We start from the raw sequence: 27093 nt of genomic DNA, 5'->3' as shown, positions 1-27093 counted from the left end.
AAATCTTGGGTAGTGTGTTCTTCTATTATTGTTGTTTCTCCTACCTGCACTTCTCCAAACTATCTACAGTGATGAGATCTTGTTTGCACTTCTGTACAAAGTACAAGTTTTATTGAAATGTGATCTGCATGTTTTCAGTAATATTTTATTACAAAATTCCAGAGGAACACACAACCCACTATATGAAAAGCATACTTCCCTTGCATAAATAAGCTTCAAGTTTTATTAAAAATCAAGATGCTCCATAGTATATAATGAATTATTAATTTTATGTTTATAACCATAGTCACAAGGTATTTTCTGAAACACAATGCAAAATATAAAGGAAATATCACAACCAAGTTTTAATAAGTTAGAGGCTTAAGATAATAAAATCAGTTCTTCTTTTACAAAAAGTAGCTTAAGGCAGCTTTGATCACATGTCTCTTACAACTCTATAGAAAATATGTGTAGTGCTGGTGAAACCCTGATGAGATTCTCTCCCTTTTTTTCCTGGATAAATCTCTCCACTGCACAAAGGACTGTTCAACAGTCTGGAGTTTTGTCCTAGAACTACAATACTTTCCAGTCCTTCAATTGTACCTTTCTTTAGCATTGTGTCTCAGTTTGAAACTCCTTGAAATTAAATATCTTCCTGGATCCAAATCAAGGTTTAACAAAGAGACTTTCTTCTGACTAGGCATCTATAAACATACTTTAAGAGAATTGAGCAAGATGGCTATTTCCTTTTAATTCAACCAGTGGACACAGAAAGTGATAATGAAGGGAGAGAAAGTAGATCACAGTTTACAAATTTATTTGACACTTCCAGCCTGTAAGTCTTCCTACTAACTAAACTGAGATAAAGTGCTATGTCAAGGAAGACAAGTCAAATGTAGCAAATGGCTACTGGGAATTCTCCTCTTTCACTGCTGCAGCTGCCTGTGGGGCAGGTGCTGCTAATCATGACACAGAGAATATTCTTGGTTCTGCAGTGGTTGATATGCAAAGCTAGAGTCCTTTGTCTTGTGAAGAAGTTAACTACCACCTCACAAATCTCTGTATTTTTGCAGTCATTTGTAAAGCAGCACCAGGGAGTAGCTGCAAAATAATAGCCAGGCAAGAAATGACTGATCATGTGATAAATTGAAAGGAATCACTGAATAGGAGATCTAGATTCTCTCCTTGTCCCCTCTAATATCTTAAATCCAGACCCTTCTGATTGTCTTCTGTTGCATTTCCGATAGCACTTCAGTGGAAATATCCTGTTACATAGAGGAGAGGGATCATCAGTCACACTGATGAGATACATTCCCATGAAGCAGACTTTATTGCAGAGCAGGTTGTCATCGTGGTGGAGGGCAATTTTTGGACTGCAGTAGGAGAGAGCTGGCTGTGTTAATGCTAATGTTGACCATCCAATCATCAAAAACCTAGTGCAAATATGCTGTCCATGTACAGCAGTTTAATCCACAGGGAACACTGAAGCTGAAGATAGGCAGGACAATACTTAAAATTTCTCAGTTTGTGAATTCTTTTCCCAATAACCACCTATGCCTCATGGGATCCAAATATCTGTTGAGACTGCTGGAGTTAGGTTGGTATCACTTTCCTTTTTTCTTAAAGTACAGTAGTCTTAATGTATCTCTAACTGATTAATTGCCATGTTTATTCAGAAGAAAATTTATACATACATGTTCATCATCCCTTCCTTTACTGTTTTCTTTCAAATATTCTTTTTATTCCCATCTCTTTCAAAGGTAGAGGGGAAAAACTCTTTCCTTGTTTTGTACCCAGATACTCCTATTTATAGATTCCTGATACCAACAGATGCAAAAAATGCCTCTGTGTGACAGCTGGGAAATGAGAAAAGTTGATGACTTTATTTTTAGGAAAAAAACCACCCTGCATTCAAAAAAAAAATTAGTGGGTCTGCTTCATGTATTGTGTTTTGAGTCCTTGTCTTCCTAATAAAGAGTCAAGGAGAGGCAGCACTGATGAGGAAATTGAGCATCAGCCCAGAAGGGCAAGAAAAACCCAACACAGTCTCAAGAACATAATTAAAAATGACTGTCGTGTGACTAAACCAGGGTTCTTGTTCAAATTAAAAATGAATTTACTGGAGGGATGATTTTCTTAAGCAGATGGGAGGAATGAGCTCTTAGCATGGGCCTTAAACATCATTCGTGTTGACAATTTTTTGTCTAATTACTCCCCCTGCAGATTTTCAGCAATGAGAAATAGCCAGAAGAAAAGCACTTGACTAGCTGCACACCACGGCCGCCAGCAGAAACGTGTGACACTTTGAGCAGATCATCTCATGTCAGTGTATTTTAAAGTCAATAGACAAGAGTGTTTGTACTGAAGCATGAAGCAAGGAGCTGTCAAGGACTGCATTATGACTTTCTGCCTTCTGAGACCAGTTCCAATTGTGCCCCAAGCCCAGAGATTAAAGCCATTTTGGATTTTGCCAGGGCTTGACTAGTAACAGTTCCCAAAGCACTGTATGCTGTCTGTGGGCAGGCACAGCAGGGCACAAGCTCCTCAGAGACTCCTATGCAGTGTGCTCCAGCGGCATAGGACCAGAGCCTCTCCTGCTGGTTTTCTTGGAGCTAGGGGTTTTGCTGTTCCACTACTCACTACCCTCACACACTGGAATAAGGGTTCAGATCATCTCAGAGAATTTAGCTCAAACTTCCTGTGTTGCTACTTGAGAAAGGTCAGCTGGTCAAACCAGGTGTCTCCTGTTAACTGTATGTGCCACTAATAGTAACTTTGGCATCATTTAGGCAGACAAAGAAGAGCAATTTTTTCCAGCAATGTCTACCTAAGTCCTGTCCCAAAATAAAGGTCCAATAGATCAGAAATGCTGGCTTCTGAAGAGTTGCCTCTGGTCCATTTTAGAGATAGCCATATGTAATGACTGTATCTGGATCTAAACAACCTCCATATTTCAGAGTGCTTGGATCCCTTGTACATATCTTTAATAAATGGTAAATTGTCCTTTCACCACCCAGTTTTAAACCATCTTAGAAACTGTCCTTTCACAAGCATCACAGGGCTAGAGTAGATAAGTAGGATGCAAAAGATCCCATCTCCGTTGTGTGCACATCCAGAGGAGCTGGTCAAGGGAATGAGCATAATTTGGACAAAGTCCTCTGGATGAATGCAGTGTGACCACTGCAGAGCATGTAGCCATTGAAGTCAAGCAAGGCACTGCTAAAAGAGCTGGAATTATAAACAGCCTGTAATCAGTACATCATCCCTTATAAGCCCCTGTTCCTGTTTTCTACACTCCTGTTCCTCTTTCAGTGACCAAAGCAAACACTTGACACTCTTAATAGATCACCCTCACATACATATAGGTGGCTAACTAGAGTTCCAAATAGCAGATGGATCTAGGGAGTGGAGAAGATGCTGTTATTTAAATACCAGAGAAAGAGAAACACTGTGAGAGGGTAAGCTGCTGTACTTTGCATGAAATCTCCAGTAGCAATGGGGTGAGAAAGAATGTTGGTTACAAGGGTAAAGATTGCTCAGGTATTTAATGTGTACATGATAAATCCCTACAAGGTCCACGCTTCATAACACAAAGGTATAAGAAACGGGTCATGAATCCATGTCTAAAAGTGCTGATATGTATTGGAAAGTACTTCCTCAAGACTTACGTGCCTTTAAGAGCATTCTACCAGTGCTAATCAGCTATTTTGAAAAAATAATTCAATCTTTGGTATTGTTAAATTAGCTTAATGGGAATGCTCAGCTTCTAATGAATGTTAATTATTAACTGCCCGCTTTTTCACATGCAGGTAAAACTGCTGCAAGAGCAAACTTGGTTCTGGCATTTTCAAACTTTTGACCCTTTTACTTCACAATTTGAATGACAATTTTAGTATGCAGCAAGGGAGTTGGACTAAATGATCTTTAAAGATTCTTTTTCACTCAAACCATTCCATGTTTCTATGATATATCTATTTTCTATTTTGTGTACAACATTTATATTGAATATTTGAAGAAAAATAGAAGACCTCAATATTGCTCTTTCTATTTACTTTGTGAATACCATAGTTATTTTATTAAAAAAATGTTGTGAGTTTTAGTTTGTTGTCTTTTTTATTTTTCATCTAATGCTGTTTTTAAAAAGCTAATCCCTTCAGAAAGCTTTGTTGACACCAAAGTCTGGTGTTGACTTCATTATGAAAAAGATGAACCAGGACTAAAAAACTTGACATTTATATCACTCTGAATCATGCTCTCTGCATGTCACCTATTTCAATTTTTCTCAAGATATAAAAAAAAAAATTGGAGACTGGAGTGAATCACAGACTCCCCTAAAAAACCACTGGGTCCCTTGAAAATTTGGTTCTTGAAAAGTAGCTTTTTTTTGTCTCTCTTCAAGTCCTAAAGTTTTTAATCACTGTTGCCTTTCCCATATTCCAAATGCGGCATTTAACCAAAGTGCAAATGCTGTATCTTGCTGTGGATCTATGTCGTGCTGAATCTGTAGGTAGTTTAAACAGACCTGGATGAGCTGTACAGTGCAGCTGCATGAGATCGAGTAGACACTTGGTGTCTGTGACCTGAACTGATAGCAAAGTCACACCATCAACCCTGACAGAATCACACAAATTGGCGTGCAAGTGTGTAACACACCCAGTATTTGTGAACAGGAGTGGGAGAATACGTATATTACAAGAATATCCAGAAACGTGGCAAACTTCTCATAGAAATGGAGAAAAAAAAAAATGTTATGAAAAATGTATTAAGTCAAAAGCAGACACCATACAGTGCAGAGGATGTTTCCATGGAAGCAGTTTCCCACACGACAGCAAGATCAGCAACAGGTGTAACAGAGAGAAACAGGGAGCAGAAATGTCACCAGATTAAGCCTAAAGGTCACACTGGCTTATAAAACAATATATGTAATCATTTAACCTTACCACAGTTTTTATTCCCTGGAATAGAAAGTTAATTATTTCCAACCCAAACTATATACTACATATGTATATATAGTGAGAATGCAAAAAAAAAAAAAAAAAAAAAAAAAAAAATCAGTATTGGATAATTGTGAACAAAAGCATAAAAGATCTTTGTCTTGGTATTGTTTAGCAACTGGCTTGGAAAGTAATTTTGTAATCATTCTTGTTCTATTTCCTGCTGAATCTCCTAAGATATACAATCTAATAAATAGAATAAAAAGTAGTATTTTATATACAGAGGCAGCTTCCTAGGAGATATAAGATTAAAATGGGTTCCACTATCAGTCTTGAAACTCATGGTCCATGAAATATCCCAACTACTCAGATTTAGGACTAATTCCAGAAGAAAAAGAAAGTAAGATGAAAAGTATTAAACTTGTAAAACAGGAAATTATGCAGACATTACACATGGTAAGTGCAAGTGAAAAAAATATGATTAAAATGACCGACACTGACTAGATCTATGAGACATAAGAATAAGGCGAGACCATTATGAATGGTTTATGATGAGCCATCTGATGAGCTAATACTTCAGTTAGCTAATGCTCACATTTTTAAGTCTTGACCCCAGAACAGGGCATTAGATGAGACATTATGTGGAGAAGGTTCTGTGGTAATGAAGGTTACAGGAAGATATTCACTCAGCCAGTATTCGTAAAGTTATGGATTATACCTACTCCAGCTTGATACAGCCTTTGTAGGTATTGTTCTGAGATCAAAATGCAAGACACATCTGAATGCGAGATTCATGTTTTCTAGGGAAAGGGAACTGTATCTCAACTGGAAATGAAGTATTTTGTTCTTATTCCTTCGTAGCTGACTATGCAGGAGTGTCAGCAACAAGCAGAAAAAGAAGTATGAGGATGATTTATTGTGACTTTTTCTACTCCTTGCAAAACATTTTGTCAGAATTAAGAGGTTTTTTGGACACCATTCCAAGTTTTACAGTGATGATCAGCATTATCCTGCATTCACCAAAATGAAGAAATGCTTCGCAGAGGGAAGACACATTGGCACAAGGGGTAACAGTTCAGAAGACTGCATCCAATCAAGGGTCATGATAAGAAAAGAAGCTCATTGTTTATGCATGACAGTCTCTCACATCCACAGAAATAAATCATATGGTGTGCACACCTGTTTGGCTGAGACTGTCATACATGCAGGTGAGACTTTTCTGTCTACTGTCACAGCCATCACTCGCTCAACTAACAGTGGTACCGATGTTTCTATAACAGGTGTTGCATTTTAGTTGGGTTTTTCCTTTCTTTTTTTTTCCCTTTTTATTTCCTTTTATTTTTTATTAATGCTGAAGCATAGAAGATGAGACAATCCCTTGGCATAAATTGTGTTGGAAGGGATGCAGCCAAGTTTTGAGATCAGAAATTGATGCTGTGCATAGCTAAAGGTCACAGCCATGAATACAAACAAAACTGTCATGTTCTGCTATATCACTGATGCTACAAGCATATCGGCCACAGCAATGAGACATTTCACACTCTACTAGTCTAGATACAATCCAGGCAAGGGTTTTGCATTAAAAAATTACTCCTTTGTTCTCATCATATTGTTTATGGAAGGAATATGACAAATTACTGTAGTTAAAATTGACAGCATTGGTCTTGCTCAGTAGAATCCACATGTTGACACTTGACAGATTAGTAGCAAAGAATGTTAAACATGATGTTTTTTCTCATTTCTGTATAGATAATTTTGCTTTTTTTTTTTTACTGAATGCAAAGATGAGACTTTCACAGTTTAAGGTAATCAGACAGAAGTGTGACACCTGTCACTTTTTGTTTTACTTTAGGAATCCTAAAGGACTGGTTTAGTATCTTTATTTTACATCAGAATTCATACAGTTTTCTGCCTCTTCCATAAATTCATCTAGAAAATAAAGCAATTTTGACATGATCTAATGGAAGCTTTCAAAATTTGTAGCAGAGCAGAAAGACGATCAAAAGAAATTTATCCTATGGTGGAGGCTTCAAAAATGCAGGGAATAATTTACAGTTAAGACATGACAAGTGATGGAAATAAGAAATGACAATTCAATTCATGGTACCTCCAGATTTGTTTAGAACGATAGACCAAAAAAAGTGATGAAATTTATTTATTTTGATATATGAGCTATGAAGAAGCTCTGCAATTAAGAGATCTTTGCATAACTTCATTTTCTGTAATTTTTGTTTTACTAACATTACTTACCAACCTCTATTTCTGTTCATAACATGATCAATGTATTCTTTTGGATTTACAGTATATCCTTTAATTTGGAAGGTGGATTCTTAAGGTGCTTTTTCCATTCTAGGCAGCATGATTAAATGTCTGTGATTAAATACAGGCCTTTTAAGTACAGCTTCTAAATTTGTACATCTTAAAACCAAGTATTGTTGATAGAAAGCACAGGACAACATAATTCACTTCTCCCTTTGGTCTGACAGAACCTGTGACTGTTGAGAGTTGATCTAAAGCCCATCTATTTACTTAGACTGTTTCCTGAGTGGAAAAACTAAAAGCCTAGGTTGGGTGAACTTTCCTAGGATGTACTAAAGCATTTTTTTGCTAACATTTGTGCTATGTAGTGTTTCATATTGTGGTTTTTATATGTTATGTGTTAGTGTTTGGCAGGTATGTGTTAAATTGAAAGCTTCATAAATAGTACATAAAATTTCTGAGAAAAGAGAAAACTGTTCTAATCATACAGATAAGCAACATTTTCCATTTTCATATGCTGTTATTGCAGTTTTGTAATTCTGTTGCTTGCTAGCTCATGGCTTTGTTTGAATGAGAACTGTAACAAAAAATATATGATAGCAAGTATCCTTCAACACCATCAGAGAGGTCATGGGACTTAATTCTACCACTTCTTCTAATTTTACAACATCAACATTGTAAGATTTCAGCTTGTTTTGCTCCCCATTTCATTTTAAGGAGCAACCTGGGATATATTAATGGAGCATACATTTGCAAAGTAAAATGAGATAAGGTGCTGTCTGAGACAGATCAAGCACTGAATGAGAATCCTACATTTATATTAAATACCTGATTATTGCACTAATAGTGAATGTTTGGTCATATCAATAGTCATGGCAATAGTGATAAACATCACTCAACTCAGTTGTTTTATAAAAGCAGAAGGTAAATTCATATCAGAATTTAGCTTTTAAGACTAAAACTGGTTCCAATTCTTTTAATATTAATTTGATATTATCCACTGTTTATGTTTTTATAGTGTTCAGAGATATGATGCACTCTTTCTAGTGAAGGACATTGTATGTTTCCTGAACAGCTAACCACTAAAATCTCCAACCCTGAAAAGATTTTTGAACCAAAATGACCATGTACAAAATTGACAGTGTTGACATGGTCAGAGTTGAGAGCTCTGCAGATATCTCTGTGTACATGCTAGTCTGCATAAATACAGCTATCAGTATCTACAAAGTAGTATAAAGAATGGTAATTTTTTGCTCTTTTTTTTTTTTTTTTTTTTTTTGTGATGCTGGATTACATTTTGTATCGATCTTTGCAGATATCTACTATGTATTAGGATCAGAAACAGTTAACCCCAACTTCAGAGGATAATTCAAATAGTTGTTTGGCAAAAAGTCCATATTAGAAACATATACTTACTGGTCAGCTGAAATAGGAAGACATGCCATTTCTGTATCTTGTCAGAAATTTATTCCTCTGCTGATGGCAAAAGACCTACATAATGATCAAACAAGTCTGGAGCCTGCAAGAGAAACAATTTTTTTTTTAAGGTGAAATGGGACAAACTGAAGTCAAGAGAGACACTGAAGTATTCTGCTATTCTCCTGTTCAGTGACATTTCCCCTTTAAAACAAGGAGTAAGCATGTTCTTATTCTCCAGTGACAAAGGAAAGAAGATGATTCAAAAACTTCAAATTATCAGCCCTTCTCTTTTTCTAGTGCCCAATTCATCCTTGGTGCCTTCCCATGACACTCGGTCCCACTGCTCCCCAAACAGTGGTTACAACTCCCCTGGTTCCATCTGCTCCTAGAAGTACAGGCATTGGGAGGTGAAATTTATTTCTTCACAGTTGCAGATGTTTTAGGCATTCAACTTTGCCATCATTGCCAGCTTGATCTAGTGCTTTAAAAAAAAGAGGCCAGGTAGCTTTCATACTGTAAGGATAGACAGAAGTTCAGGGGTTAAGTATCAAATTAATCAGTCTTTAATTGTCAATGGTTTTGGGAAAACCTAGAATTTTAGTCTATATTTTATTAGCATGATAGATAATAATTGAAATTTTAACACAAACTAAACCTGTGAACATATTCTTTATATTAAAGTTTTTCAAAAAACCAACTTCCTATTTGAGTGACACGTAATGAATCAATAGATTTCAAGATTACTGATTTCTTTCAGTGCTATTCCTTGTTCATCAAGTGCCACCATTTTTAAAATATTACTGCTATTGTAATAAATTATTTGGTATGCTTAATCAGTTATCATTGAGCTGCATTTGGCTACTTATTTGGCAATATTAACTTCTCTTTTTTTAATCCAATTTATTTTCATGTTATTTAAGGGCCAAGAAACAACCAATTTGCTCATTACAACCATTTTCCCAGAAATCATTTATTCAAGAACTTGGGTCTTCTTTTTTCATCATTTTGCTGTTCATTGCTGTCTTTCTCTGAATTTCAGTTCCACTGAGCAAGAGATTTTGAAACATGCATTTTAGGATCATATAACCAAATATTGTAAGTATCTAAATACTATAAATTAAAAAATATAGACCTTTTTTACATTTAAATTATATATCTAAATACTTTAGATATATAAACTACAAAAAAAAAATACTTGACCTTAGAGGATGAAATTTCCTAATAAACTAATAAAAAAATAACAGATTGTAGCATGTCTCTAACTACTGGTCAAACGGAATAGAACCTCATACTTGTCAGAACACAACACACCATCTAATGAACCATGTAAAAAGCATCTTAACTTCCACCTCTGCCATGGGTACAGCAACTCAACAGTGGGAAGAATATGAGGGCAGCCAGAGGCAGGTATCAGTGGCTAGAAAGCTTGAAAATGGCATTATGTTAAGAGAAAGAAAAACTGAGTGTGATGAAAGAAAAAAAAATGAATACACAGTGGAAACCTGTAAGAGATCAGATACACACCTCCCCAAGTGCAACTGGATGCCAGAATGGTGAAAATAATTATGAGTTAGGTCACTTTTGTTTGGAAGGGAAGGTTGATTGAAAAGAGGTGTCTCCTCCATCAGCTCAGTTCTGACAAAAAGTCAATGAGAGGCACACTAAAGAGCTTTGAAGTGGTGAATGCAGCCTATTTCCTGCCCCAGAGACCATACCAGTGCATTGGAGAGGATGTCCACACCATTCCAGTGTCTGGAGAATAAAGAAGTGCTTCCTTCTACAGAGCATACCTACCTACGCATAAATGATCCGATGACCTGAGCCACATCTTTTAATCTAGTGCTCCCCCACGGCTAGGACCTGTATGTGCTGCTTTTTACACAGGGCTGAATTTGTCTCCTAATCACATATTGCAACCCTGGAAGTTGCAGCTCCATTTTTCTTGCTTACTTATTGTAGATTGCAATTGATGATCTGTAAGAATTACTCCCATACTGAAATTAAATCACTGGAACTGATCTCTTACTTTTGAAACAGAAAAGCATAATGCTAAGATCCACACACCTGGGGCTAAAGCATTTCACTGGAATACTTCTGCTCTTGGATTTCAAGCATAATAGATCAAATTTATGTCTTACATACATTAATTCTGAGAGGGGTAGTAGAAATAGCAGGATAAATACATCAGTGATCCCCTATTGGCACTTCCAGCTCCGATGGTGAGACTTTTCCATGTTTTCCTCTGTTCTTCCATAAAATGAATACCAGAAGAATTACATAGTTTGTCTAGTGAAGATGTTGAAAATGCTGAAGTGACTTATGAGATTGTATTTCATTTTCAAAAGTACATTTAACTCCTATCTTTCTATATTTACCAGTTTTCCAGAGTCTGTGGGTAGTGTTGGAGAAAGTCTTGCCAGCCCAAAATTTAAGTTCAGAAATCCCTAAGTGCAGAGGTTTTTATTTTGTGCAAATGTACTTTAAATTTCCCCCTATGTATCATTCTACATTTATTAGCTCATCATTTACATTTATCATCACATCACATCCACTGGCATTTTGTTGACAATATGGCACCTCTGTATAGGAGTATACATAACTTTTTAGAACTTGATTTGTCATACTTCTTAACACATATAGTTCTGCATAACTTCTGGTCACTGACCATGAACATATTCGATATAATAATTATATATCAAAGCTCTCACATAAAAATAATAACACAAATTGCAGAGTCAGGCCCTGAAATATTTGCAAATGCTAGATTTAATGTTACCAGTGAAATGTAATTCACAGGCTAGTGGGGATCCATTACAGTACAGCATTTAATTATATGATCTCATTCTATTTTTCCACAGGACACCTTCTTCATTTGAGGTACAGAATGTAAGCCACTTACTTAGTCAGCAGCAATTCAATATTTTGCTTTATTCCATTTGTTTTATGATCCTGTAGTTTATTTACTGCACACTATTCAAACTGTGCTTGGAAAACAGAATGCTTAATTTCTTCTTGGACTTCTTCATAGAGCTCATCTCTGTAATATATTAATGCTTCACTAACACTCATAAATGAATTTGTCCAGCATCTCATTGTGATAAAGTGAGAAATGAAAGCATGTAGAAACTGAGGTTAAAAAAATCTCTTTATGTATTATCACTATCATCTATTAGTAATCACTATTATCTATTATAATTGCAAATCAGTGTATAACAACCCTTTTTTTTCTAATTGCCTAACCTTACGTTGTATTTTACATGATTGAAAATAATTCTACTTTAATGCTGTGTGTGTTCAGTTCTTCTGCAAATCAGATGCAGGAATCGCAAGCCAAATTCCCAGAAAATAAGATTGTATGCTTAGTGTCCACCTGAGAAAAGTTACTAGCTGCCTACTAACTGCTCATCACCTTGGATTTCTCTGATACAGACAAGGAGAGGATCCCGTTTCTTAAGGATTTTACTGTTTCAAAGATCTTCTGTTAATCATGCTCCTTTATTCTGTACATGTCTAGTTCAACAACAAATGAGTGTAAGTCTTATGAAAAACTGCTGGGATTTACCCAATTCTGATCAAATATATTCAATTAATATATCCAATGTTATTGTGGTAAAAATAGCACCTAATGCCATGCTTGTAGAACACAGCACAATATGGACATTTAAGCCATTAATTAAGGTTGCAGGTGACAGACTAAAACTTCCTCAAGGGGGGCAGCAGAAGGGAAGGTGTTGATCTCCTCTCTCTGGTGACCAGTGATAGGATGCAAGGAGATGGAAGGAAGCTTCACCAGTAGAAGTTCAGATTGGATATTAGGAAAAGGTTCTTCACTGAGAAGGTCACTGGAACAGGCTCTCCAGGAAGTGGTCATGGCACCAAGCCTGTCAGAGTTCAAGAAGCATCTGGAGGATGTTCTAAGCCTTAAGGTTTAGAGTTAGGTAGTCCTGTGAGGAACAGGGACTTAAACTGATTGTTATGGGTCCATTCCAACTTAAGGTTTCTTTTACCTGACATCCCAGGTCTCACTTGCTGTTCAGGTGTGTCTGTGCATCCAAAGGGTTTGAGTGTAAAGCAAGCTGGATCTTCAGAACTTGCTTTACAGCAGTATTTGAAAGACCATTAAGCCATAGTAAGCTTAGGATTTCAGTTTAGGTCCTCAGTAAACTAAATTATGATTTGAAACCTTATATAATGTCTTAAGGTAAAATCAGATTGGTGTTATGTCATTTCCAGTTCACCAGGGTTAAACAAACCTACTCTTTGCTCAACAACTCACTTTTTCCATCATTGTGTCTGGCCCCTACCCTTCTATCAGCTGTGAGTCTCATTTCTCCTTTAGCTTCTTGTTTGGTCACAAACTCCCCTAAGCCACCTGATCATTTACTGCTTTCCATCATTATTCCCGTAGAGATATCTGGACTCTCTGGTTCCCTGTGTCTGGCACCTCTTCTCAATTATTTTTTTTCCACTTCATTCTTCTTACTACCATCACCTGCACTGAATTTAGGTGATTCCTATTTTAAATTGTTGTCTCCAATAGTACAGTGCAAGCTAGAAAAGATGAATCTGCTGTTCTTAGTTGTGATACCTGCATGAAGATCCCTTCCAGAGCACAGCCAACAGTTCTTACCACTGCAGGGAAAATTCTTGCCATTACAGTCTATAGAGGGTTCAATACTGGAAAAATATTGAAGAATATAGCTATAGACCCCTGGCTGGTTTCTCCACGGAAAGTGGGAACTATTTTTTCAAAAGCTTGTACTTTGGACCAGCACTGACCTATCAGCTTCAGCTTTCATTTCCCTTCTCTGAGACATGGAAAAAACAGAACTTAACAAAGAAAGGATCACCATAATTTTGTCATGTGGGTGAAGGAGGTTATGTTTCAAAGAGTTTATATAAAAAATAGTATGCAGAGTGAAGTTAGCAGTGTTCTTCAGTGAGATTCTAATCAACATGTGCCTATATATCATCTACCCTTTCACAGCCTCACTAAGAAACTTACAGCTCAAAGTCATTTTTGGAAAAACAAAAGACTGCAAAGGCTTGAATATAATTTTAAAATATCTGCAGTAGTCCTTGCAGTAAAGCAAAAAGTAGTGACTCCGTAAGACTGTTTCAGCAGTAATACAAAGCAGAGGATACAGAATGTGACTAATTTCAATCCTGTTTAGAGATAACTCCATCAACAGCAACTTGCTGCAAATCCTCACCTAATTAACAACAATAAACAGCCTTGCTCTTAATGTTTCTGTGACACTTAAACACACAGGCCAGAGAATCAGTCTCCTGGAGTTAATGAGGTTCATTTGCATTCCTTCCAAGGATCATCTGCTAATACAAATAAACTAGTTAGCAGGCTCAAACAGTAGTGAGCAGTGTCTGAGAGAAAGCAATATGTTAATCCCATCTTTGAAAAGTCTAAGCTAAATTGCTTATTTCTTTATAATTATACTGTGCTTTCTTACAGCTACAGAAAAATTGTGACTCCTTAATTATTAAGAAAGCCAGCAATATATTCCCACCTTAAAATATAAGATTTCACCCAGAACTGCTAAAGAACTGGGGTTTGTAATCCTGTGGTTCATCCAACTAGCATTTGTGGGAGAGGTTTTGGATTTGCTACGTTGTATGGAAGACGAAAAATGTTCTTCCATACTTATTATTTAACTGGATTTAAATGCATTATGTACTCATTAATTTTATGCCAGTAGACTCTCATGAAGTTATATAAAGCAATTTATAACATATTTTATTTTAATGAAAGGAAGACACAGATCTGAATAGGTGACAAAATCTAGGTGACAATAACTGAAACCTAGAATACGATCTGCATTATTTCCATAGCTTCATTTTCACATTTATAATTTCCATTTTGGTACTGGTCTGCTTAGACAGTTCAGTTGGAAGGGAGGCAGAAGAAAGAATCAGGAGAACAGACTTTTTAAAATTTTCAGTTCTGAGCATAAAGACTCGAAAAGATACCTTATGAAGTGAGAAGGTAATTATCAGAAAATCATCTCTCTTATAGTTTATGGACATCAAGAAAACAGAACCTGTTTGTTAGCAGCTTACTATGGAAAGAGAGTAAAGTCTTGGGAGGAAAAGATGGAATCTAGTTTTATTTTTTCTGAGACAGGAAGCATGATAGCTTCTCCTTAAGAAGTTTGTCATGCCAATTGAGGTCACTTATTAAGGGTTCATTTAAAAAAATACAGGCACAATCTGGAAACATAACATCATGTTATCAAGAATTTAAAAACAAGAAAAAACTGGGAGGGACAATGTGTACTCCAGAAGCCCAGCACATATCTTGAGCTGCATCTTTAATAAGGACAGTTATCAGTAGGAAGCATAAGGGCATACAGCAGGGGGTAGGTAGACAATGTTATTATAAATATGTATTACTCATCTTTCTTATTTTTTTGTCTAAAAAATTTACTCCTTTTGACTCATATGTAGCTAGTTTGTCATCTGATATGTTAAATTATTAAGTGACTAGTTAATGAGATTATACAAAAGTCTTCTTTTTTCTCTCCGTTTTTTTCAGTTGCTTATGTTTGGTGCAACCAAGAACTGGGAAAATTCTCTACTTCTTGTGCCACCTTCTTTGCTTTTACAAGAAAATTTGTTAAAAGGACCTTGAAAGCTTGAAAAATATTTACTGTATGTAGATAATTTTTGATTTTTATAAATAACACTGCCACAGATCTTCAAATGACAGGGTGTGTAGAGGTAGGCATCTATTCACTGATGGGCAGAAGTCCAAGCACATTCAGCTAACAGTGATTCCAGACCTCACGACTCATTTCTCAACTCAGTGCATGAGGAATCATCTCTGTTCCCATGACAGGTAGGTATTTTCCTTTGTCACAGGATCATTACTTAGCCAATGCTGTGTGCTTTTTAGTGGCTGCCCCTTGATCAAAGGTGTTGGTTTGGTAGAAATTTGCAGCTGATTCAGATTTCTGAACATCAGTCCGCTTTCTATAGAGGTAGGTATAGATTTAAGCATTCAAGGTAACAATTTACTTTGGGGTTTTTTCACAGTAGAAGCTGAAGAGTCTCTTACTTTTTAAGTAAACAGAGTCATCAATACACTATGGTATAAAAAATATAGATTGCAGGAAAAAAACCACTCATCAGAAGGAATGATAAAGAAGATGTGATGAATTAAGAACTGTGTATTTAGATCTTGTCTGAATGCAACACTTCTAATTTGCAAACTTTGCTACTTGCCCTGCAGTATCCTAAAGAGAGTTACAGCACTTTCAGGGGAGGAGAAGTAAAGGCAAAAAACTAGTCTGCTACTTCATGCAGGAGGTTTCATATGGAAGCCTTTTGGAACTGTCATCTTTGTTCACAGAACTTAAAATGCTCCTAAAATTGATACCACAGTACCTGGAAAGCTTGATGTATTGTTTTGCATTCAGGAGTCAATTGAGAAGAACATAAAAAAGAAATATTTTTTCTCTATGGTCCTAATAATAAGTAAATAAATGAGGAAAATTACTATACAGGTTGGGGAAATGATTTTTGATAACTTTTTTCCACAGGTACCATACATGGCAAAAATGCTGGCAAAGTCAAATTGTTCCTTCAGTAATTAATTCTTATTTTGTGAGGTTTTTACAGCTTTTGTTCTGTCTGTCTGCTTTGCAGACACATCTCACTGCAGTCACCATATCTAAGGGTCTTGTTTTAGACTTCTCTTGTATACATTGAAAGATATACTGCAGGCAGACTTCTTCAATGTCATGTTCTTGCCTCACAGTCTCCAGTCTGCCTTCGTGCATTCTTTTTCTCCTCTAATGACCTCATGAAACTGCAGCTAGAACTTTGAGAACCATTTTAAGAGCTATTGCTGAAATTTTGATGGTTTACTTTATGACAGTTGCCCTTTATGCTACTGAAGTCATTGCTTTTTCTGCCTATTAACTGACTTGGATACCTGTAACATCATAGCCATGCACAGTTATATGCTTTTTTACTCTATACTAAAAATGAAAAGTATTTATAGATGCAAGCGTCTCCCATTTTTACTGGTGCAATCTCTATTATATTGAAAATGGTTCCCAACTCTAGGTCCTATAGCAATTGCATGAAGCTGTAGAAATGCAGGACCTGCTTCAAGGCTAAAAATTCTACTACTAATAAACAGAGCAGATACACAGTTACAGGGGGCTAGTTAGTCCCTTTTGTTCCCTTCAGGGATGCATGCATACAAAAATATAATATCATTTTTAAGACTTAAGACTACAGAATAATAAATAAACAAATATATTACTGCCTCAGGGTAATGTGACTTTCTATTTTATTTACCCTAGAAGGTAAGCACTAAAATATCCATCCTGGTTTGTTTTCATGGACAGTATTCCAGGTGGAAGGATGCCACATCAAAGTCATTCCTACACTGATGATCCAAGCTAGATGTGGCTATCCAACAAGCCTCAGCTGAGCAGCAAGTTCTTATAAGAGGGAGCATGGATAAAGACAGAGGTTTAAGAGTCTACTGCTGGAGAAGCCCAAAAAATTTATTATGATTGAGAATCAAGAGTTTAAGCACTACTAAAGTGCACCAAATTCAGGTAGATGTATCTGCTTCCCAAGTTGGAAATACCCTATGTCTAGTAGCTGTAATCACAGAGAGCAGGACAAAGCATCCAGGAAGTAGCTTTGGCACACAGGAAACTATGGATTTCTGAAACAGAATAAGGAGTTTCAGGCAGTGGTTAATTCAGGGTTTTTTTATAATTGAGTTTCTTTTCTGTCTTTTGAACAGTTTGGGTTATTTGAAGTTTTAGCATCACTGTCTGTGCAAATACAGTATCTTTGACCTTCAATTGGATTGGTACTTTGAGGCAAACAAAACTCTGCAGGACAGCAGGAGCCTGTGAACATAAAGGGAAGGTAGAGGAGGCAGCTGAGCCTTTTGCTATCTCTGTGTATGTAAGAAATATCACTAAGAAGATATAAGTTTTACTTCACATTAAATGTAGAGGCATTTTGTACTCAATTCATGAATATAAACAGAAAATAAACCAAACAAATAATTGCCAGTGCTCTAATTAAATTCACAGTAAGACAAAGCCTGATAATTGGTGTCAATGGTAGAATTTCCTGTGCCTTTAGTCATACAGTCCCTTGCAAACTAAAATTCATGACAGTTGAGTCACCACTTTACCAAATTTGTTGGAGACTTAGTAATTATCCACTTGTATTGGCTTATTTAAAAGCAAAAAATATTGATATAGTAGATCTATTTTCACAGTATGGTGTGTGGTTTTTGTACTGAGAAATGAATTCTAGTGGGAGCACTGAAAATTATTGTGGGGATTAAGACAACAGTTTAAATACTCAGAACATTGTTTATACTTTTGTTTTCCACATTCTGTTCCTGATATATTGTTATAATATCTGTCTAATGAAATGGGGCTGGATTTTAAAATTTGGCTGAGTTGATGGTAGGGTAATTCAATTGACTGGAGTTATTTTTGAGTTGCACTGATGTCAAAAAATAAACCCACCCCACAATTAGAAGAAGTGAAAGATCATACTTGAAAATTCTTTTGTAAAGTGGCAAAGTGAAACATTTTGCCTCCAGATTAGAGAGCACTGAAAGATGGAAGCAGTCCCATATCTGTGTGGCAGTATCTTTTACTTCCTGTTCTTTTACCACACTATAATCATTAGGAAGTTTTTGTTTAGTTTTGTACCTTGTCACTATTTCACTGTAATGTTTTTTAGCTTATCACAAATAAAAGTAGCTTAGAAGTTTTTGTGGTGGGTTTCTCTTTTTTTTCTTTCTTGCTTGTGTTTGAATGAGATTTCATTGTTTTTTCTCAGTTGTAGGTTTTGGGGTTTTTTGAGAAAAATCTTCCCCTCTTTATCTTTTACTTTTTCTAGCATAGTTCTCATCTCAGATAATATATGAAATTTTTTGATGGTGAACTCTTAGTTGGGAAAAGAACAGAAAAAGCACTTCAGCATTTCCTTTAGCAAAAGATTTCCTTATCTCCCTCAGTTCTCTTCTGCCTGTTCTGAGTCACTGAACTCAAGAAATGAAAAGATCTTATTTTTCTCACATGGAATTTCCTCAGACTCACAGGTTTGAGTGTTTCTCTATCACTAGCAGCTTCTATGTAGTAATGTAAACATTTCCAAACTTTTTTCCCAGTTCCTTCACTCTCACCTAGACATAGAATAGTATAGACTTCTTCAGCTGGACCAGACAAACCCAGTGCCTTCAGCCACTCCTCGAGGGACAGGTCTGCAAGCACCTTCTCCAGCTTGGTGCCCTCCTCGGGACACATTCACATACACCAACATCCTTTTTAAATTATGGGGCCCAGAACTGTGAACAATATCTACAAAGGATCCTCTGAGGGACTTTCCAAACTCTACCTAGGAACTGTTGGTGTTCCAGCACAACCATGCTCTTCAGAGTATACAATATTAGTAGGGCCTGCAGCAATCAGACAAGGGGCAATGGTTTCAAACGGAAGCATGTAGACACAGAGTGGACATAAGGAGGAAAATTTTAATGATGAGGGTGGTGAAACACTGAAACAGGTTGCCCAGGTGGCCCCATCCCTGGAAACCTTTAAAGGCCTTTAAAGTCCTTTCTAGTCCAAACTATTCTTTGATTCTGTGATCACATGTCATCATCCTAATTTGTCCTCTAATCAGGTACTTAAAAGTGAATGTGTGAAGAAATAAGTGATTCAAAACCAGCTTGGTTCTTCTTGAAGTCACAGTTTAACAAACAAAATATGTTTAGGGAAACATTGGGCATGTATCTTCATCCCAGAATTGGTCTGCTATCAAGCCAACACTTGGATGTATGCTAGGTTTTCAGCATTGTCATAATACAAAAAAAGTATAATAGCTAGAAATTAGCAGTACTGGATCTGTCAAACTTATTGAGATCAATATATAATGGATAAAACATATCCCAGATTCTCTAGGTTAATGTCTAGAACTCCACTCTTTGTCCCCATTTTTCACCATTTGCCTGCAAAACAGACAGCCAGCCTCTCTTTCACTCTTTCTTTTTAGCAATTCAGACAAATAAAATCAGTGCTTATAACTTCTTTCCCTCAAAATAGGTTTGCTGTTTGAATCATGATTGCACATAATTAGAGTATCAATCTTAAGATTCAAAAGAAGGAGGGAAAAAGACCTTTGCCTCCGTGTTCTTCAGTTGGAGCCAACATAGCAAGCCAAATTACTTTCTCACTTACACATGGGCAGTTCTTCTGAAAACAATTTGGTGTTATGGGTGTAGGGGTGAGGGAGTTTGGCACAATAGTCTGTGACTGTGATATTGGAAAAGGCTCTGAAATATTTTAGAGCCATGTAGCAGTGTCATAATTTTTTACAGAGAAGTTGAATTAATTCTCTCATATTGCAGAATCTACTGTAGGCTTTAGATGGTACTTTAAGTTCAGGACCAATTTTGTATGGTTTATATGGTCCTGTACAATAAAATAGCAGGGAAAATGTCTGCTATCAGGACTTGAGGTATTACAATACTTTTTTTTGCAAAGTATTAGCCATCTGTAGTGCATGGTAGGGTTTCAGATGAGTAACAGATACGTGTGCCTACTGGGTCACCACTTACGTCAGCATTTAAGTAAATTAAAGTACAGATGATTTTAGAATGCCTTTTGTCTGTGTTTGTACAGCCCATGGTACCAGGAATTCAGAGGACCTCCTTGAACAGGGATGCACTGTAAATCTTAGCTTGCAATCTCTCTCAAAAAAGGTGAAATAAATTGCAATGTCACAAGTCTGCAGTGCTTCACAAAATATAGATTAAATTAGACACAAATGAATCAAGCATCAACATGAATTATTTAATTTTCACAGCTTTTGTTGCACAAGTATGCTGTGATCATGTGCCATGCAATAACAGATTTACTGGCACTTCCTAGCTCAAGAAATGTGTTGCAAGTGAGGGGGAAAGTAAGACTTCTTTAGCATGCACTAACTAGAGCATTTAAAATATTTGAAAGGATGTCATAATTATATTCTTCAGAGATATAGTGAGAAAACACTCACTGCATTTGTGATATTTCCTTCTTCTGGAAGTGACTACTCTGTAAGACTCTGTGTTTTATTCTGCAAGACCTGTCACCACGATATACCTAATGATCATAAGCCAAAACCACACCACCTTCAGGGTTTGTTTTTAAATGTATACAGTCTTTCAGCAAAGGAGATATTTTTAAAAAGTTTCATTTCCAAAGCCCTCAGATTGGGTCCAAGCATCCAAATGTGGTCACTGGGGAGCTACAGAGGTGGTCTCTGTGAAGACAGACCAGGGGCTGCCCCATGCCAGGCACAGCTGGATGCAACAGTCCTACCACAGGACACAGACGAGCACATCAGCCACCAACAAATGAGGGAAAACATATTTAAGAATGGTCACAAAATGCCATAGAGTAAAGAAAACGGAGAGAAAACAGAGAGAAGATGAAGAATTCAAGGAAGAAAAACAGCAGGAACACCAAGTTCAGAGGAGAATAAAAAGGAGGTACTCAGTGGATCAATAGAGCAGATCTTCCCAAAGGGACTGCAGCCCTTTGTGGAGAGTGAGAAGGAAGGAGCAACTGACAGAAACTGCTATGTCCTGATCTTTCCCTGAGCTGCCTATTACCTACACTGAGTGTAACCTGTGCTGATAAAAAGGTGAGAGGAGATCTGCCTGGGGTGGAGACAAGCTTGGGGAGGGAGGAACACTGTGTTCTCCCTGAGTGGTTGTACTGTTTGTTTCCAAATATCTGAATCAGTAATTGAATACCTAGATTAATTGTCAATAAATTCACTTAAATTCCCCAAGTTTAGTCTGTTTTGCTGATGACAGTAACAGCTAAGTGAACTCCGTCTTTACTTCAGTCCACAATTCCTGTTTTTCTCTGATATGGGGGAGGAGAGAGAGCAAGCTGTTGTGAAGGTGCTTAGCTGGTAGTCACCATTTCTTGATGTGCCTTCCTCATTTTATAATTATTTATCATTGTGATTACAGAACATTTTGTCTCCTTTATAGGTCCCTCTTCCCTAAACAATTTCATTCAGGACCCTAACGTGGGGAAATTTTGGCCTGTTGATGGACAGTAGTTTTCTGATATTCAGGGTGATGTTCACGCTTTCTGAAGGTCTGACAAGCAATACACACTGCCTAGCTTACCTTTCAGTTCCACTTACCAATCTATATCATGACACCCAAAATGAAGGTCAAGGTGGCGCTAATAATTGTGTTCCAGCTGTGGCCAGTTATGGTTTTCAAAGCTTTATATTCTGCAACTCATTTACAAAAATCCTATAAAGTATAATACAAAACCTAACATGGTGTTTAATTGTTGTATGGTAAATTCTGTCCATTTCCTTTTTTAAATGACATCTTCCATTTAAATAACTGAAGTTGTTACAGTCCCAGAGGATGGTAGAAGACAGAGAAATGCTGAAGGCTATTCTCTGGGAATAAATGGTTAGCTTTTTTCTGAAGGTTTGTAGAAAAGACAGTCAAAAGCCCTAACTGTTTCAGATATTCATAACTGGATGGAGGTAGGGCTTAAAGGCACTAAACTGACACAAACAGAAGTCCTGTTAACTTCTGGGAGGGGGGGAATTTTAGACCCCAAACAGCTTACGGCTTACATTATTCAGGGATCTGAGGGGAAGAGACTTCTGCGGGTCTGTATATCTGTGTGGTAACAGTAATATCCTGCAAGTCAGGATACATTGCTGTATTGCTTTCAGACCTCAGCTGTCTACTCTGTAAAGCACATTACTACAGGGACATAATTGGGGTAGCTTTATGAGTCAAGATGAATTGTACAGGGTGTAGCCTTCTGGAAACTGTATATAAGGAATTGTGAGAATGTTACATTATTATATTCATGCTTTTTACAAGACAAAATTTTGTCTTAAATTACAATGACAAATGCCTTCTAACATGAATTCATTGGTAGGCAGCCATTTCCAAGATGATTAGAGACTGGAGGTCTAGCTTTTTTTATACAGCTTGAAAATATATTTAGACTGGAAGTTTTCCTCTCCTTTATCTCCTCTTCTCCATTCTCTCAATCTCCATCTCCACTCCCCACAGAGTTTTACAGAGTTCTAATAACTGAAGAGGTAATTTCCCAAGAGAAGAAGTTCTATTTCCCTTGTATTTTGCTCATTTTCTTACTCTTTTTTTAGCTTTTAGCTAGACACTACTAACCAGCCACCAAAGACTAGAGAGTGACCCATATGGTCATTTGACTTGAATGTGATATGTGCAGTTTCCTTGCCGGATTATTACCCGAGAGGTAGCTCTCTATTAGCTCTTAATTCTCTATCTGTGCTTCACTGACCTGTCATCTGTAATGTCCTGAATTGTCACAGTAATACTTTTTTGAAGAGGAATTTGCTGATGAAGACTTAATTGTTCATTCAAACAAAATGACATACATTTTTTCATGTTTTTTCCTTTACAGGCAATTTTCCTTTTTTCCTTCTGACCACAACTGAAAGCCATTTCAAACTGGCCATTCTACAAGGGAAAACAGAACATTCTATTAGAGTTGTCTGTCATCCATTTCTTGTTTTCATTTTGTTTATTTCCCTTTCTCAGTGTTTTGAAAAATTAGTCAGAGTATAATGGTTCCATATTGGTCTACACAGGGCCATTCTGATTACCAATTTTCACTTTTCTCAAATGTAATGTGCCATTTCAATTCAAATTTTGCAGAGGTTTTTTCTATTCTTGTTTGCTTTGTTAGAATCTCATTGAAAACAAATGCGTACAGTGCTGGTTCCAGTCAAAAGGAAAAAAAACAGCAAAAAAAGATGCCATATTTGAAGAATTACTTTCACCAGGGAAGGCAGTCAGATATGTTCTAAATGAGTAATACAAGATTATAGTGGCCTCAAACAAGGCACACAAATTATGAGAGAAATGAAGTGAACCTACAGAGGCACAGTAAAGTGCTGGGAACAAGAACAAATTGATTCACTGATAGTAACCACAACAGAACAGCTAGTTTTCTGACACAGATTCCTTAAGCTATTTTGAATCCTCCATATCTCCCAATGTGCTCTCTGAATCAGCATCCTGAACAGGCTAAGTCTGCCCTCTGGAAGTTCAGCGTAGAAGTTTTGCTGATGCTCCTCCTTGTTTCACCAAATATTGAAAACTCTGTTGTATCACGGTCACTGTACCCCACATGGTCTCCAACCACCACATCTCCCAGAAGCCCTTTTCTGCTTGTAAACAGCAGGTCAAGTGGGGCACCACCCCTGGTAGGCTTGCTCACCAGCTGTGACAAGAAGCTCTCCTCCATATACTATAAGGAGCTCCTAGACTCCGTCTCCTCCACTGCATTGAATTCCCAGCAGACATCTGGCAGGTTTCTACTGGTCTGGCTATTTTAATACAACAGCAGCACGGTTTACACCTAAAAGAGCCTCCTGGCACCCAACAGGCATCCCATGCTAGATTCATACTGTAAAGGACAATGCAGAAGGATGTAATCAAAGCATGGTCCAACTCATCCCCTCAGTGACTCGGAGAGAACACGATGGGTAGACTAGAACAGCCACAGCATTCAGGAACCTTCCCTGCCTCCAGTTTCTTCCAGTTCAAAGAAAACACCTTCCTTTGGATTCTGCCAAATCTAGCTAGCCACATCAAAGGCTGGCAAGGTGATAAGGCATGTCTTGATGCCCCTTCTTTTTCACTTACAGGTGAACAGAGTTGTTTAGTTGTTTGCCATGTGAGGCAATTGGTGGCCATTTGAATCAAGAGAACCTCTCATGTTGTTCTCATGACAGCACACTGCTGAAAAACGCTATTGAAACTGTTACTGAGCACTGCTATTGAAAAATGATACAGAAGTGCATTCTTAGTTCCTGCGACTTGTATGCAGACTCCTGAAACATGAATGAGATAAAAACACTTCCAGACACTTCTAGACATAGAGCTGAGAAAGAGCAAACAAGAAATCTAAATTCTGTTGCTTGGACAAGGCACAAGGGTGCCTTGCTTATTGATTATAGTTCTATTGATTTCCCACGAGCTGTGACAATTCAGCTTACAAAAAACATTTTATATTTTCTTCTTTGTTAAAAAGTGTTATGTATTCAATGTGCAAAGCATACAAAAAATTGGTATAGCTTTCTATTCACTTCCCCTGTAAAAGGTCAGCAAGGCATGCAAGACATTGCAGTGCAATCAGTACAGAGGAACTGGATACCCTCAGTATAACTTTGCTTGTGGCCACTTTAATAATTTGAACCTTAGTTCAAATTATATAAAGTCTTATTTATAAAGCCTAAGCCTATAGCTGGGCATATGCACTCTTCTGTAGCAGTCTGTGTGTTCTGCCCTCAAAATTAAAGCCCCGAAATTTAAAAGCTAATGTTTTGTCCCCTGCTAGAATTCGCAATGTAACCTATACGCACAGACAGTACATACTGATCTCATATTAAAGGCATTCCTGGTTGGCTGGACTTTCCTTCCTTTCTGCCCCTCCTGACACATTAACTGTGATACTAATATCTAGAAAAATATTTTTTAAAAGTCAATGGGATATGGTTCCATTATCCAACATCAAGGAACTAGAGAAGAAGAATGGTATTTCATTTCCACTATGCTTTGGTAAAGGCCAGTATCTGTGTTGATACCTTCTGTCAAAGGTCCTGTTCACATGGATGTAAAGAGGGACATGAATCTTTATTTCACAGGTTCTTTCCCTCCTCCGAAATCTCATTTTGTATTTTATAATTCTAGATGTACTTCAATTATACTGCTGCCCTTATCCTATATGCAGAGGATGGTTATGGATGCTGCGGCTAATTAACAATCTAAGCGCACAAATGTCTCCTTGAAAACAAGATCTGGCACTAGACTAAATGAACATTCTGATTGCTCATTAAATGCAGCAGTTTCTCTGCAAGTTGGGTAATACTAACAAGGCACTCATTTTCTTTTACCTCCTCTTTCCTTCCCCCTCACCATTTTTGTAAGCAAATTTCCCCCCTTTTCCTCAAGAAGTGCATAAAGGTAGCTTTATTTTTCTCAGCATGTTGTCCTGATACACCCTCTCTGCTTCTGCGCCTTCGTTGTCCGGAATGGTCACATAGAGACAAGGACTGTGGCAACAAACACAGTTTGCAGGGACTTCTTATTAACACTGCCTTGGCTCATGGAGCACGTTCACCTACCATTTCAGGTGACAGGTTTCAGGTGACGTGTTTCAGGACAAACACGTAATAGATGCAATCTTACAGTGACTTGTAGGTACAAGTTCACTTACTCTTAATTCCCTACTCTTTCCAAATCTAATGAAGCCTTGTCTCAGGGGTACACATTTAAGATGGAGCTTATTGCTTTTGCTTTGGGTAAGGTTACTTTAGAAGACTTCTTATGCCTACATAGGCAGAAATGGCATTACCTGAGGTATCAAGTGCTTGATGGAAACGATCATAATTCCTTGAGGGGTAATTTCCTTGCCCCTATACAGAGCTTTGTTTGTATTTCTTGTAAGCGTTGCCCAACTAAAAATCACTGGAAAGTAAGAAGATAAATTTCTTAGCTCAACTACTTCTCAACATGTGTCTAGCTTAGGGGAGATATCCCACCTTTGAGTGCTGGTGCTCCTCATTGAAACTTGATTTTAATTTGGCACCCATAGGCACTTAACAACATGGAGGGCTTTCTGACCCACATTTTTGACTGTAGCTACATAAAACATGTCTGTAATATAAAAGCAATCTTTTATAAATATGAAAGCTTTGAAAATACAGATATTGTATGTAAGTTCTATGCTATGCTCATGCCACAAAGAAATCTGCCCCTTTTAAGCTTGTTTCACTTGGCCTCCATGCAAAAGAATGCTTAAGTCAAGACTTAACTTGTCTTTGAAAGGTTATTTGCAATTTTTAGTGAAAAATGAACTTTATAAACCCGGGATCAAAATTTATTTTTTATAATCCAAATGTCAGTACAGATTACCAGAAATTAAAGTAGCATTATTATTTTTGGTACAGTGACAGTTTAATTAGAAATATTTAAAATTAACTTCATTATAATTTATACTTCAATATTTTTTCAGTAAACTCATATGCCAATAGTTGTATTGAGAACATAATAATTTATTAATTTTTTCTTGGAAAACACAATATCACAAAGTGTAATTATATGTATACATTATTATTAATTAGTAATAATTTATTGCTGGTGTTGGCATTTAAAAATATGCTCCAATTTTTCCTTTCCTGATCCAAGGGATTATGCTGTTTTCATCTATTGTGTTTGAATGCCACTGTTTTCTGTGAACTATACAAGCGATCACATATTTTATGAAGAAAAAATCCAATCAAGTACTGATGAAATTAGAAAATTCTGTTATTCAATTTCTTTGAATTAATTATACAAAACTGGCTTAATATCAAACTCTCCATAATTAAAATCTGGTTAGGAGATAAAGTCATTCTTGTGCTTCTCTTTTTT

The sequence above is a fragment of the Coloeus monedula genome, assembly GCF_965178545.1.
Source record: "Coloeus monedula genome assembly, chromosome: 1".
NCBI classification, from domain to species: Eukaryota; Metazoa; Chordata; class Aves; order Passeriformes; family Corvidae; genus Coloeus; species Coloeus monedula.
Note: the sequence above shows the minus strand (reverse complement) of the source record.